Genomic DNA, 14,542 nt, shown 5'->3' with positions numbered 1-14,542 from the left:
TTTAATTAAAAACGAATTATATTAAGTATAGTACTAACTTTTCTTGCTGATAAAATAAATCTAGACACATTTGTTAGATATCCTTAAAACCTATATCATAATATATTTACACCTAATATATGCAATCATAACGATAATAGGTAAGATAATTACTATGTATTTCTTCTGTAACGTACATTCAATTGAATTAGTCTATTTATAGTACCTAAGTACATACTCCTTGTACCGATATAAGATAAATCACTAATATTAATTAAAAAAATAAATAAATAGACTATTATCAGACTATTATTAGACTCAGTTATTCATTAAATCTTATTGTTCATTAAAATAATACGTTTTCAACATAGAACTGATCAAGAACAATAATTGTGAATACCTCAAAGGAAAACTATAGTAGTGAGTTTCTTGCCGTTTCTTCGCATTGGAAAATACTTTTCTAAGCCGTGGTAAAATTGAAATTTTTGACGATTCAAAAATTATATGTTGTCGAATTTACTTAAATACATTGCATTTCGATTTGGATCAGATGGTTTTGACATTTAAGCTATCAGCCTAAAGACAGGCGTACAAGTTCTGGAAGAATCCCAGTCATGCGTGTAATGGGTTCGGGCAGTAGCGTGTGTCGCTGGTTGGCGGTAAATAATATCGTCTCGTATATAAACGGCTGACACCTATAATTTAAACTCGAGAATAACCATCCTCTTCACCCTGAAAGCCGAGAATGTTCCAAGCCAAGTGATTATGATGATAATACCATTATTGTAAACCCATATTTAACAAATAATAATAACAGCCCTGACTTCAGAATGAATGGGAACTGTGTGTCAGAAGTCAATTCCTTCCCGGACATTTTTTTTAAATAAACCTAGAAGAGGAAAAATAAAACAAAAAAGATCTAACTATAGTCTAAATTAATCCACATATAGATCACATAGAAACCTCGTCTTAAAAACACCTAAAAATTGAGACCGCTCCAATAATTATACCTAACACAAAAGCGAACCCAAAAAGAGCACTGTCTGGATGCAGGTGTGTGGAGAAAGAAGATAATAAAAAAAGGAAAGTTCAAAGAGGATATAGGAAGTAAACAGTTTTTCCATGACGTTGACTTTAAAGTCTCAATCAGAAACAAAACCAATTATTTTCAGGTTTTTATAAATGTATTTCAGGGACGAATATTGCCGTTTATTGACATTCATGTTTGCTAAAATTATTAAGTTACCCTAATGGAACATGGAAAGCGTCTAGACGGTTGCTAGATGAAGACGAAATAAAAAAAATGTTGGGATATATAGCATGTTCGGAAACTTGAATAAAGGATTGATTTACGGCGTAGCCATGGAAGATATTGTACGTATGTATCCTTTGCTGTATGTACGTAACGCCGGTAATAAGGAATAAACATTTGGCGAATCCTAAGGTCCCTGCCTGAATTTGAACTCGCAATCATCGGTTAAAATTCCCGTGTCCTAGCTACTGAGACATCTCGTTTCTTTCAGATAAGCACTATGCTTAAAAGAAATCAAGCTAACACTTTAGTTCTGGGTATGCACTTTAAAGTAAATGGTGGTCTACACACGATATATTGTTGCAATTTTTTTTAAAGAGCAATTCAATGTCTTTTACATTCTGATACAGATATATCAATTTGAGATTTCATCAATCAAACTTTTAGTTTGATATTAGGGTTCTTATTTAAAATGTCCGAATAGGATTAAGAATGTAGGTAGCAGTTTTTGCATAAATTTGCAAAAAGGTACGTAACTTAGCTTCTTCTTAACATTGGTATGAAAAAGAAAAGAAACTAAAAAGTCTCAAATAATTAAGGTAAACAAGGTGCCGTTAGATCTGTATAAGGATCCCCAATGCCATAGGCCATGTCGTCATCAGTAAAAACCGTTATACCTCAAAGCTGGCATTTGCAGCCGCAAATATTGAGTAGACGACATCATAATTATTAATGATTGATTAGACAAAATCTAAATAACTTAAAAATTTTTGGAATAGCCTGTAAATATATCACTGCTTAGCTAAGGCCGAATAAACTTCAGACAACTAATAACCGAATTCCTATTTGACACTTCAGAACTTAGTTTTTGTCATTATAAAACTCCACTAGAAGGATCTTTAATTTAAATATATTTCGAGATATAATTTTTTGTAAATCATATTCGCGCACGACCGAAGTAGGCATACCAAGACCAAAATTTCTTTTTTTTTTTTTCGCTGGAAAAACGCTTTACGCGCTTCCCCCACGTGATGGTAAGTGGGGGGGTGTGTGGGACTCCCCGGAGCCCTGGACGCGGAGTGAGCCCAGGTACGCCGGGTTTACCCATTAAAAAACCAGCGGTACCCTCTCCGTCTTTCGGCGGGCGCCACGGGATCGCTTACGCATGCTACCGTGACGCTACCAAGACCACACTGCTCCAATGCGAGTTGGTCACACGTTTTTGATCTTGTTAATATGATTTATAAGCCCAAATTGAGCACATGAAAACTCACTGATTCTTGTCCCGATTAACTACGTGTTCCTTCCACATCTTCGGCTAAATTCGTTAAAATCAATAAGTTAAAAATATTAAACGTTTAACACAAAACTGTTCTTTCTCTTTAGTTTTACACTATCGTTTAGTTGAAAAGTGTTGGAAGGTAAGTGTGAACTGTTGAATGACAAAGGAAACTGTTAATTATTCCGACTGCGCCTTCACAACAGTTGAAAATCTTTCTGCAAGTCCAGAGTACTCATTAGCGAGAGAACGCGACAAATTTAATCATATAAGACACCGAACGAACAATAAGCACATAGCTGAAGTAAATACATACATACATATACAAAAACCGATATGGGATACCAGGGATTCGGTCAAGGAGCCAATATGGGATATCAGGGATATGATAATGGACCCGATGTGGGATAGCACACGTCAATTTATCACGAATAAAGCAGAATCAAATCTCAATGACAAATTTTTTTAGTTGCTTAATTTGTTTTAGTAAAAAACTAATCTCGTGCTCAGCGATGAAGGGAAATAGCGTGAGAAAAACGCGCGTGTCGGATAAAACGTCGGCGGCTGTGTTTCCAAGCAACGTTTATTGGTGCGGCGAGATGGAATAAATTTTAAACCTTCTCTTTGAAACCTTTGGGTATTATGCCCTTTTAACATAACTTCGAGCAACCCGGCCCAATATATGTTGAATACTAAAACTTTTAATGGACACTTCCCTATCCGTGGTTAGATTAAACTCAATATTAATTATTATGAACTCTATTTTGTGTCTCTGTAAATCACAATAGAAAGATAGACTAAATCTATTCAATTATGTTGAAGTGTTTTAATTGTATGTTTGTTATCACATCAAGCTACGACCCTAAACATTCAACATAATCAATCTGGGCAACTTTGGAATATTTACTTACTATTATATATTTAATAAAATACATAATCATTGCGTGTATGAAACAAGCATATTTATTTGACGCGGGTAAAACCGCGAACCGCATCTAGTTTTTAAGAAACAACAGCGGTTTCCGACTTCATAAAATCAATATATTCGTTTCTATATTCAAATTCCACAGATAAACTTTGACGATTAATTAATTTAGACAAAAAATAAAATCCTTTATATTTAATCGTCGAAATAAATTGTGTTTAAATATCATCTTCGAATTACACGCACACGAATTAATCGGTGGTTCATCCGGATATACAATTTTTGATTAAGATTCTCATTTTCTGCCCATAATAATCGTAAATATAACAAAACTTTAAGAAACGTAAATACAATATCGTAAAAATACGTATAATATTGTATAAATTCTAAGAGGAGAACATAAATATCATCTACAATAACAAACACGAACAGTAAAATATATTTTCGTTTGTATTTTATGTTGTGATATAAAAATATTTCATATTTCCGGACGAATTCATCCGATCCAATCAGGATTTAAATAAAAACGAAATGGTTTTAATTCGGATTTTGAATCCCACGTACATGAGATCGTTATGATTTTACATGTTAAATAAAAACCGACTAAATTTAAAATACATTATTTATTGGAAAGTTGATGTACACTTTCAAACACATGTGTACAACATTTATTTAATATAAAAGACGAACTATACTTCATCCAAGCAGGTTTATGTCTAAGGGTTTAAGTTACAACGTAAGTATTCTTTAAGAAAACATTCTGGGAAACTTCAACTTAAAGGGTTGGAATTGGGAGGGGAACGTTTCATGAATTAAAAGTATAAATTTAACGTAAACCTTCCATAGAAATAAGGCATGACTGAGGAAAACTGACGAGTTATAATGACGAGAAGTTGATGTGCGGCAGAGAAATCTAGCAGAAGCATACAACAAATCGAATAGTATAAACACGCTCTTCATGAAAAGGTCTTCATACCGTGTCGAGCTTGCAAAAGGAACCCTTATCATAAGATGACTTCATTGTCGGTCTGTTTGTCTGTATGTCAAGACCTTTTTTCTCAGAAACATATAGAAGTATAAAGTTGAAATTTATACCCAATACTGAGGTCTGCGGTTCTTGAAGCTGTGAAATCATCAACCTCTACGTCAACGCCATCTAAAAATGGCCTTTTACGTCCCTTTTCCCATACATGCCACAAAGGGTATCAAAACCTATAGGGTACTTCAATTTGACCTAAAATCATACATTTTGGGAAGAAGCAATACAATGTTTTAATTATTCATACTGTTGTTTTAAATTGTTTCATTATCTGTACCAGCGGAGGACACAAATTACGAGTACGTCCATTGTCATGATTGTTGCGCTCATGTTCTATAGGAAGTACTCTGGTTTCTTCCCAGTCAAATTAACAGAGGCTTAGTATTTTGTCCATTGGTTTAGCGTTTATATTATGAATTTTATTCTAATATTTAATTGCTCTGACGCAAGTTGCTAGCGAAAAGATAAGTATGTATGTTATATATGGCTCACAGCCTAAATACTCTAATTAAACGGCGATTTACTTCTACAAATAACCGTAATCAGCGATACATCCTCAAAATATATAAGATACAAGCTAGAGCAATCTTGTTAAACCCAGTGGTTAGAACGTGTGGCTCTTAACCGATGATTTCGGGTTCAAACCCAGGCAGGCACCACTGAATTTGCATGTGCTTAATTTGCGTTTATAATTCATCTCGTGCTCGGCGGTGAAGGAAAACATCGTGAGGAAACCTGCATGTGTCTAATTTCAACGAAATTCTGCCACATGTGTATTCCGCCAACCCGCATTGATGCAGCGTGGTCGAATATGCTCCAAACCTTCTCCTCCAAGGGAGAGGAGGCCTTTAGCCCAGCAGTGGGAAAATTTACAGGCTGCTAATGCTAAAATGCTAATGATATCGAGAGAGTTTTACGTTGATTGGATTAGTAGTTTCAGGGTAATATGGAACATACGAAACAAATAAAACTATCATCCCATCAGCACGTGACTCAAGTGAAGTATTTTTAAACGAAAGTACGTGATATTCGATAGTAATTCAAAAAATGTATTTATAGTGTAGCGTCGATTCGTCAAATAAAATGTTAGCGTGTTAAAGTCCCATAAATAACAAAAAAAAGAAATTGAAATTGATATTTCATCTGCAGACATCGTGAACATTGTATTTGAGGTGAAGACTATACAGTTAACATACAAGATTTACAAGTAAGCAGTTTGAATTTACAGAATTTTATACATACAAAATACAACAATATTAAGGCACTTCTAATCAAGTATAAAAAACTGGAATACTTTATCCATACCTATGTATATATGTCGCACTAACTAAAACAAAAGACAACGCTGTCAACCGCCATTTTTTTTTTTTCAGAGTAAATTAGTATTAGCCCAATAAACATTTTCATTTTAATTATTCACGATTTACGTTTCTACGTAGGAAAAGTTTCGTTCAGAAATCTAATTTGTACAAAATATCATAAAATACGACGACTCTGTAAATGTATAAATTGTTGAAAAGTTATACCGTATCTTAGTCGGCATGCGAGTCTGAGTATTCTAATGTATTTGTTGTTAATTTGGCGCGACCTTCCCTCGGTAATTAAGGTAGATACGACTCGAATTCGACGGAAAATTCCTCGCAACATACATTAAAGCCGACGTCTAAACGCCTAAAGACGTTGAACGCCCATTTACCAGAGCTAGTTGCTCGTAACTTCGAGCTTCACTGGCGTTCATTTTGGGATAAAATGTGGAAAATTTTTAGTTATAACGGAAACACAGCTTGTTTACACTGATTACTAAAATATATAGATATAATAAGACATTTTTCATATTGAGCGGAGATTTCGAAAAAGGTAATTAAGGTAAGGTAACATTCGGGTTTTTGTTCAATAAGAAAAACTTAACTTAAATAATTGAAATTTTAAATACCTAAATATTTGTTTACGCCATGTTTTATTTTTCTTATAAAATAACAAACGTACCTGATTCATTGTATTATTTAATTGTTCGTCGGATACTGCTCTGCACTTATAACGACTCATGTAGTGTTACTGTACGCATAGAATTAATTTAAGCAACTCGCTTAATATGAGTAATCCTATTGGATCAAAAATAAAACGGACAAGTTACTAGTAAATAATTATACCAAGTTGAATAATTAAAACGCTTTCAAACGCTCACTGAAATAGTACAGTTTTTGGGTTATCACCAGAGTTACACAAGTGTGTTAAGGTTTCAGACTGATAACTACAGTGAAAAGTGAGTTGTCAATTTGTGTTTAGTGAGTAATAACTCACTGTAAGCTTATTTAAATGTGTATGAACCAAAGTGTCACAGATTAATGAATTACAGTATGTTAATATAAAACGCAATACGTGAAAATGACACAAAATGTATGATTAAAACGTTATGATGCTGTAACGCGTTACATAAACGTAGATCCGCCTTTATTCTACGATTATAACAACTTATAATTTGAACTAATTGCATACAATTATCCGTTTAACCTACTTTAAAAACAATCACAACAAGCAAATGAATTACTTTCTTCGTATGTAAAATTTTAAATAATGCAATATTTTTGAAAAAACATACAATTCAAAACCTTATTTCCATGACTTAAGTTACATAATAGCGTACACTGATCCGTGACGCCATTAATTTTTTTGGGTGCGCGTGATTCGCTCCGATCCACATGAGGTGGAGCATTATCATATCAATAGGGCTGTCACTAGGATAGGTGTGTCTTGTGCTTCGAACCTATAAATGGCTCAATTGTATTTTCATATTGAAAATTAAAATATAGTATCATCTACTAGTATCGTATAATATTATTGAAGCTAATATGACTATTTTTTATTTGTGGTAAATTAGATGACGAAGGACAAATAAATATAATACAGTAAATACTTGTTTGAAAATATGTTACTTAATTCGAAATTATGGAAGTGAAATTGACAGGATACTAGATTTTTGGCAACCCTGTGTTTGACGTGGAACCGTTCCGTATCGTTTGTACTTAACTTAAACCTTACTGTTTTCTAAAATGTATCGTTAAGATGGAAAGCGTGTTTTTGTATCGTTTTTATTCCATATAACTTTCACTGAAAATGCTATATTTCTTATTTATATGTAAATATAATAAAAGATTAACATTAGTACATAGTTAACTGACTTTGTCGCAATATATATCAAATTTTAGAAATATGTGCAAACACTGACGAACTCTGTTCTATCTCACTCATCACAATCCGATGGGACGGAAATCCAACACGATAGTTGATAGGCGATGGAGCGACATCTTTCCTCCATGCTTGGACGCGAGATCTGCTGAACGGAGACGGACTCTTTCTGAGAAAACGTTAAGTTCCAGATGGATGCCGCCGATCGTGGGGGTGACTCAGCTGATGTGCTTCGCTGACGTCAACCTAACTATATTATAAGAAAAAGCCTTATCTATATGAACTATGTGTGATAGCGAACTATAAATAAGACTTCGATTTTAAGTCTACATAATAATTTATAGGCCAGTTAAGTTCTTCAATTGTGATACATTCAAGTCTCGAATCTTCATATTCTTTCAGACCCCTTCACAGTTTAGAGGTATCAATGACAAAAGTATAACGACGGTTTCAGAAAATAGACGTACATATTTCGTCTTCGTAAAGGGCATTCAAACAATAGGCTATTGTTCCTGAAGTCTATCCTTGAGAAGCTATCAACGAAGCGTATGATGTATCGTGACTATTCAAATATTCGTAGGAAAATACTTATTAATATTATAAAGGCGAAAGTATTTCTTGGTTTGTATATCGCGAGGTACATATAGGTAAGAGGAACGAGTGTGATTCTTAGCATAGATGTAGTTTACTCTTAAATTTGAGATATTCGTAGACATTCTTATTTTGAAAAAAATATATGAGCGCAAGGCTACGGCTAAATATTGTCACTTAATTTTTAGGTGACAATATTTCCAAGCATTAGCGAAAATTTTCCGCTGACAGTTTACGTCATTGGTGATTTGAATTTCGTAATAGCGAGTGATTTTCGTAATTGAGACCATTAGAAGTCTCGCTATTCTTACTTCAAAAAATCTACCAGCGATTTGGAAACAAACACCTTCACATGTTCTTAAGAAGAACCGACAAAAGATACTCAGCGTCATTATTTTTTCTCATCGATAATTTACCTATAAAATACAATAACCTTAGTAAAATATTACTCGAAAAGGCCTAAGGGCGATCATTTACATCCCAAGATGTTATTATATAAAAATTTGCTAGTTAAGTTTCGCAGATTAGATTGCATTTAGATAAGAGTAAATAATTTGGTATGTTATTATGGAAATGAACAAAATCTTAATTATTTAAATAAACATTTATTTTGATATATTTGTAATAGTAGTAAAAACGGTTATAGCTAGATAGTTTTTTTTTTAATATTGATCATTTATACTAATGTCATTAATGCGAAAGTAACTTTGTCTGTCTGTCTGTAACTCTTTCACGGCCGAACCACAGAATCGAATTTGGTGAAAATTGCTATTGGTACTTTTTTATTTCTAAAACCTGCCGACCAACTCATAAAACTCGAACGAAGCGACGACTAATAATCTATATGTCCAAATTATATGTCACGAGAAAATGTAAGGACCGAGAGTTTATACTAAATTTAGCGAGATTGCAAACGCCGAATACCACGGATCAATTTTAGTTAAATTACAAACGTGCCAACATACTCTAATCTAAAAGGTTATAAATTATCTAAATTGTATGCGGTTTGTTGTAAATTTTATGCAACGTTCAAAATTTTCCGTGAATTAACAATTTCACTAGATTTATTTTAAGCTAACACTAAAATTCAATATTCCTCGTAATTTTCGCGTACAATATTTAAGCCACTTATAAATAGTATCCGATGACCAAAAAAGAAGGCTTTTAGATATATTAATTTCTATATGACTGCAGGAATAAATTACAGTAAAATTGTGACCATAAAAAAGGATGCAAAAAAATAATATTTCGATACTATTTTTTGTTATCCAGATTCTGAAAACTTAATCAAAATCAAATTAACTTACTTGGCTTCGCTAATGGCCATTGGTCGGTTGCAGTTGATGGCGTTATTACCGACCAATGAGCGATCAGGCTAAAGCTAAATAAATACTCAATAGATTAATCAGCGTTAGACTTTTCATATGTAAATTTTTGCCTATAAAGTTACTAAAATAACATTTTAAAATTAATAAAAGCAAAGATCACGATTTATTTTTGAAATGACAGTACTTATTTTACAACGACCACTTTCAAGAGGGCTTTATCAATCGAGGAGACCGATTAGAAACCTCAAAGGCCCTTAAGGCTTTCAAAGGAAGGATATATCTGTATATACTTGCACATTTATGTCTGTGGATAGTAAGCTTTCAAGATTAACAATGAATGGCTGAGCGCAACGTCTAATGGTATTTTTAATGGCGACTACAACTTAACAATTTATTTTATCAGGTTTATCGTATGTAATTTTTATTAAATTAAATATAAAATTAATTGTTACCATATTTATAGCAGATAAACTATATTTACATTGTTTATAAATAACCAGTTTACTCACACATATGCAATGATTTTTTATACAGTGATCGCATGAGCTAACCTTACGAATTATAATTACTACTGACTTTTTATTTATAAACTTAATAATTGTCCAATAAATGACTAGTTAAAATTGATTTCTATATCATTGAATACATATGAAATTTAATAGCAATATTTTTAAATTAGTTAATAGTAATGTTACTATAAACAAAATATCTCCATAACAAGTTTTATCTGAAGTTTAAGCGTAAAGCAGCGTTAAGGTAGCAGAGTTACTTTCGTATTTTAATATTAGTTTAGATTTCTATATCATTGGTAAAGCTTTATGCAAATCTGTCTCTGCATATAATTTGGCAGTCTCGGTTCAAACACCAGCGTTATTACATGCGCCCCTTGTGCACTGCACATTACCTACAATCTAATAGTTAATATAGAATAGCAATACATTAAGGACGAAGGAAACTATTAACCCTTAAATTAAATTAGCTGGAACTAAGAGGCCTCTTCTCGTTGTAAATAAATAAAAATAATAATACTAACGGATCTCAATGACCAAAAATGACCTGTCATATTTTAAGCTCAGGTTTAAAAGGATATCGAAACTCTAGAGGACGGCAATTTGTAATTAATGGGGGCAACACAATCTCTCAAATTGTAAACGTCCCTGTTTGTCCTTGCGCTACTTAAAAGAGTTTTCGTAATTCAAACAAAACGCAGAGTAATGTTTATTAAAAAAAAAATGTATGACTGAAATTATGTTTTTGTATGGCTGGTCGATTCTAATGGCAGAAGGAGATAAAAGGTCTAATCGGCCTTGAACCGACGTCACTGACTGAGATCTAAGAAAATATTAATATAATATCGTTCAATTCAGTAACACATTTATAAAGTAAAAGTTTTTTTGAAATACGTACCGATTACGTCGGCCGGTGATTCACCTTCGAATCATAAGTCAATCGGATGTTGCCACACCTGAAACAAAATATTACAAAAAATAAATATAATTGTAATTTAAAATTAATAAACATTGGTATTTAATATTTAATGATTCGGATAAAAGATTTCGGTATACTAAGTATTATCGGATGAATTAATTACAATCAATTATATCTTACAAAATAAATTCGGTTAATTTCATTTAAATATAAATCGTTGAATAATTTTCAATGGTTTCGAAAATTTACATGCCTTTAGACGAGGGAAGGAAAAAATATATTCTTGGTGCAAGCCCGTCTGGGTAAGTACCACCCATTGATCGGATATTCTACCGCCAAACAGCAGTACTCAGTATTGTTGTGTTCCTGTTTGAAGGGTGAGTGAGCCCGTGAAACTACAGGCACAAGGACCATAACATCTTAGTTCTCAAGGTTGGTGTCGCATTGGCGGTGAAAGGAATGGTTAATATTTCTAACAGCGCCATTGTCTATGGGCGATGGTGACCATTTACATCATCAGGTGGCCCATTTGTTCCTTCGCCAACCATAAAATCATAAAAATAAACATATGGGAAATATTTTAATTAATTTCAAGACAGTCAAGACTTATGTCAAAAAAATACTCTTTATAGATAATATAAGTTTTGTTTAGGGTAGGAACAGTAAACAACGTTCTCTTTTTCTGAATGTTAATTCGATCATGCCTGCGGGACAGAACGATTCCTACTGTTGTTTGCTTTACAAATCAGACGCTACCTACTTTTATTAAATACGAAATTTCCGGATTATAAAAATACAAGTTTTTTTTCCTTTTATCAAACTTTGTTATAAATCGTATAAGCGTTTTTAATATAAAATTTAATTTGTAATCGTGACATTGAATACAAACGATTTCCTCATCGGTGAGTTAAGGATCCTGTTCGAGTTTACACTTGAGAATGAATATTGGTCAACGATAATGGAACGTTTATAAACATACATTTGTTTGGAAATGGCATAATAGGGCATGTTTACATGTTTAGAAATACAAATATAGATCAAACCTATTATTATTATAATATTACATCATTATTTTAGTATTGTATACATGAGTTATGAGAAATAAATAAGAATACATAAAGGCAATTACGTAGCGAGTATTAAAACAGGGAAATGTTAATAGGGATGAGAGACTCAGCCATGAAAAGAAGATCTTAAAGGATATTACTGCTGAGGGAGAATTACAAAGAAACATTATTACTTGACTTAGATCTATGTTTTAAGACACGGACCGAGGTCAATGACTCCAAACAACGTCCAGAGTCGGATCTCTGAGCTTACGTTTTGTAAGCTACAAAAGGAATTTATACTACTATCTTCTTATAGGTTTAACAGAACGCCTCTGATTGGCTAATAAATCTAATATACCGCTACGCGTATTAAATTTGCGATCAGGCGATTAGACGTTACGAGTGCTAATCACACGTCGTGTGAACAATGTTAAGTAATTCGAGAGCTTAAGTGAAAACATAGGTAAATACGTAAAATACTTTTTATTCGTCCAAGCATTATCCTATATATATATATTGTATCTAGCAAAAATCGGCAGATGTCCTGCCTGTATAAATACGTACATATATATACCAGTAGTCAACGTGATCAATTGATCGGTGTAGAGGTTGAAAGGCTGCACGATATATTATTACAACCAAGTTGATTGTATTATTAATTATCTATGAGAAAATAATTATATATAATTTATGTTAATATTTGGAATAATTAACGTAAGTAATCAATCTAAATAAATCGATAATCCTCATGTAAAAAATACATACATAAACAATAAGGTTTTATTATACTACACGAGATGTTGTAAAAGCGCGGAATTAGTATGTTTTACTTGGTGGTAGACATTTGTGTAAGGCCGGCGGGCGCCTGGCCGACTAACAGAAATAATAATTAGTATCGTTGTGATCCGGTTTGAGTGAACTAGTGTAACTACAGGCACAAGGGGACATCTTAGTTCCCAAAGTTGGTGGCGCATTGGCGATGTAAGCAATGGTTAGTATTTCTTACAGCGCCAATGTCTCTAGGCGGTGGTGACTATTTAACATAAGGTGGCCTATTTCATTTATCTATATAATGAGCGAAGTTATTCTATCTTCATTCGAACCTGTGTTAGCTTGATAATTAATTCAATTTGACAATCTGTTTCATCATGCTTTGTTATTTATACTAATATTATAAATGCGAAAGTTACTGTGTTTGTCTGTGTGTTACGCTTTTACGCCCCAATCAGTGATTTTGATAATATTTGGTATGAAGCAAGCTTTAACCGCAAGGAAGGAAATAGGCTTTCTTATAAACATACATCTGAGGACCAACCCATAAAACGCGAGAAAACCGCGGTCGACCACTAGTATGTCATATTCTTAAACATATTTAAATACTATGAAAACTCAATAGCTAAAAGTTTCGTAATGAATAATGAAATCGATTTCTTATGACTTATTGTTTTTGTCGCTACGCCCTTCATTAGCTATCCAGTACGACCTTGGGTTTAGAAAGGCTTCAGACGCAAGAGCTAGTAATCTAAGCCTGTCCAATTTTTATCGACACTGAGATAAGTTGAATGCTATTATTAGTGATAATTTTGTTGAATACAACTCGTTACATTGACAAAGTAATTGCAGATTTAAATAACGACGGAATTAGATCAATGCGAAAAGTCTGCGATCATTTTACTTGTCAGTGTTATTATTTAAATAATGTTATACATTTTATTTTTATTTGCTATCTCTTTTTAACCGCATAGATAAGAAAGAAATAAAAACATAGAAAAACTTGTAAATATCGTTTTTCAGCTTTAAATGTACAAAATAAAATAAAACAAAAAGCATATTATAATAAGCGTTGTATTTTATTCTCTTTATAGCGATTACTGCTAAATTTAATATCTAAAAAGGCTTAATGTGTACATAATGAAGTGTTACTAATGTTACAAGTACTAAAACGTTTTAGCCGGCGACGGCTTACCTTATGGAGAGACTCCAAAGTATTAATTGATTTAGATGGAAAATAAAAGCTACGTAAACCATAAATACCAACCAATTAGCGAATTAGCACCTGTAGAGATGCTAATATTACATTAATTGTTTAATTAAATTAAATTTGGATTTCACGTGACGATAAAATCACGTGAGCAATAATAATCTTGATACAATTGTATCTAATTATACTTATACATATGTTATAATTATATATGTATGTTATTTAAAGATATTTTTATTTAATTGTAATGTATTTATAATTTATTTTTATCTATGCTATTGTAAGCCGACTTTTATTTAATGTTTTAAATTATTATTTTTCATTTTTTTTTTTTATATTTTTATTAACAATAAAAGATTATTGACTGCCGGTAAGTATATTTTGTGAATGGCAACAAAAATGTGTGCGGGGAAGGAGGATACGGTAATTTGATTCATTCGGTTTTGACCGTTAATGGAAAAACAAAAGAAATGAAAAAAGAGAAAAATGTAAAGTCAAGAGAAAA

At 32.6% G+C, this 14,542-nt stretch overlaps 1 protein-coding gene across 2 annotated transcripts in view; it reads right to left on the bottom strand.

Moving 5' to 3' along the window:
• Window positions 1–14,542, bottom strand: part of LOC125065233 — a 77,207-nt gene that overhangs the window by 16,688 nt on the left and 45,977 nt on the right. For both annotated transcript variants that reach the window (XM_047672752.1, XM_047672744.1), the window contains exon 2: window positions 10,987–11,044. The gene's annotated coding sequence lies outside the window, so the exon portion shown is untranslated. The remainder of the gene's footprint in view (window positions 1–10,986; window positions 11,045–14,542) is intronic.

This window comes from Vanessa atalanta, chromosome 1 (assembly GCF_905147765.1).
Source record: "Vanessa atalanta chromosome 1, ilVanAtal1.2, whole genome shotgun sequence".
NCBI classification, from domain to species: domain Eukaryota; kingdom Metazoa; phylum Arthropoda; class Insecta; order Lepidoptera; family Nymphalidae; genus Vanessa; species Vanessa atalanta.
Note: the sequence above shows the minus strand (reverse complement) of the source record. Positions and strands in the feature narration are given on the sequence as shown.